Source organism: Ammodytes marinus (assembly GCF_949987685.1).
Source record: "Ammodytes marinus genome assembly, chromosome: 19".
Classification (NCBI taxonomy): Eukaryota; Metazoa; Chordata; class Actinopteri; order Uranoscopiformes; family Ammodytidae; genus Ammodytes; species Ammodytes marinus.
Genome location: NC_137223.1, coordinates 16,149,237 through 16,151,702, shown reverse-complemented (window position 1 = coordinate 16,151,702; position 2,466 = coordinate 16,149,237).

The following is a 2,466-nucleotide window of genomic DNA, read 5'->3' as shown; positions in this document are numbered from 1 at the left end:
AGCAACAGTGGTCAGAAGGTGTTTTTTTTTCTCAGTGACGTGAGCTCTTGCAAGGAGTTTGTGGAAAGTGACAGGTGAAATAAGACAGGGTCGCGCTCCTCAGTGGCATAGGTCGATGTCAGCAAAGGTGTGAATGGCATTCAACATTTGGGACTCTGGGATCTAGAGAGAAAACACAGAAAGAGAGAGTGAGTTTTCTAAAAAGAAAATCAACAGAGGAACTGGAAGGAACTTTATAATTGACAACCACCAGCAGGTAACAGTTCACCAAACACTTGCTTCACACCAGTTCAAAGTGTCAGCTGTCACTCCTTCTGCAACAACAACAACAAGCTGTCACGGCATCCCGCTTGTCGAGAGCTGAACCCTGCAGGTGATTCAATTATGTTTAATTTGCTTCCTCACTCCAGCCTAGACACACAGTTACTAACAAACACACACACACACACACACACACACACACACACACACACACACACACACACACACATACATACATAAACACACGCGCGCCAATGAAATGACAGCAATACATCAAAGCATTGCCATCTACTATAATATAACTTGATCGTTGCTCTATTGCGTGGGTCTCATCAGGGTGACACCAGCCTCACGTCCGGATATGGATCACTTGAGGCGTACTGCGGCTCATAAAGCTCAGAAGGACTTAATCTTCCACCTTGGTGTAAATTAGTTTGACGTTGGATCAATTTGTTTTTACAATGTTAATATAGGATACCATAAAATGAAATCCGTTGAAGATGAGCAGCACCAAAAGCCTTTGCATATACTCTGTTACTGTACCGATTTCATTGTCACTAAGCTGGCCAAAGTCTGCCTCATGCAACCACAAAGAGATACATGAGCAGAAAGATATGAATCTTGAATACCTGATTGAGATGCCTAAATCGGCTGTTAAATGATGCACTTACTGACCCTATTTAACTATCAAAACCGACAATAAACTTATATCACTCCCAGCTATTACTAAAAACCCAGAGTTCTGTGCTTCTCAGTTGTCACCTCCAACCTTTGTCTGATTAATCGGTGTTTAAATTAGAAATGTCACAGGCAGATTATTTCTTGGGGTCCTCCTGACCCTTATCGTGCATGTCTCGTTGACTTACTGCATTTCAAATGTAATTCCTTGTAACCTGCAGCTTGTTGTCATTCACACAGCGTCCCTTGTCCTAGGCTTCGTTTACAGTTATTTAATTCTCTCTAAATCTCTCTTTCTCATCCTCATTTCCCCCAACGTATCATTTTTTTCTTTGCTATAATTTTCATGTTTTCTGCTCCATGAATAAAATACGAGCCCAATGCTCCGAGGCTTCCTGAAGCTCAGTCAGGACCAGACAGTCAACAAAGTTTTCCTAGTTCCTCACCCTTTGTACCTCCTCTATATGCATGAATGTGCTGAGATAGTTACCGAACGGTGTGCCCTTTGGTTCACTTGTAGCTCCAGGGAGTTTGTGAGTGAGTTGACTGAAAGTGTGTTAACTTTTTATGAAAAAAATGAAGATAAGCAGATAAGTTTCTATCTTCGATTCAATTTTTGCTATTCTATGCACGGAAGGTCTCTGGCATCTACCTTGCTGAAGTTTCCTTAAAAATACTGCAGCGCTGCCAGCTCCATGGGAGAGAATATGTGTAGCCATGAACTCCTGGGTGGTGGTGATGATTTTGTTGACCTGAACTGTATCTATTTTACCTTTAATTTCTCCTCCACAACCTTGTGTCCATGAGTGTTTCAAACATAGCCATAGTCAGTTAAAGGTTCAGTAAGCGGAATGGTCAGTTTAGCTAACTTCCTGTCACTGACTGCAGTTAGCAGTCCCCTCCCTCGTCCCCACGTCACCACATTAATGCACTGCGGTCTTCAAACAGTGAGTTATCTAGCACCATCTCAGATAAGTAAGTGTGATAAAACATGATAAAAACCATCAAAACAGACATTGGGAAGGATTATTACCTGCTCCACCATTGTAGGCGCATACACATTCACCCGTCTGTTGCTCTGCACGTGCACCGGCAGTGAGACGGGTGTCGGTTTGTAGCGTTCTCTCTTGTGATTGGATATTAATTTCGGGATCCCCGAAATTTCTTTTTTTAAATTTGCCAATTACATGCAGAGCAGCTGACTGAGAAATCGGCTTTATGAAACGCGCACACTATGTAAGTGATCACTGTATGAATAAAGAGTGATTTAACACTTATATTAACATAAATAAATCGCTTACTTCACCTTTAAAACGGCTCCAAATAGCACTTTAACATTAATAAACTACCGCGGCATTAATACTGAAGCACTGATGTGATTAGCATAATCTCGTGAGACAGTTTGTGAGAGGTCAAGCTTCTTCTGATGTTTTCTCTAGCTATTAGAATTTGTCAGGAAATGTGGAAAACATTGCCTCAAAAACACGAAAAAAAGATGTTGCTCTTCCATAACAGAGCTTAAGATTT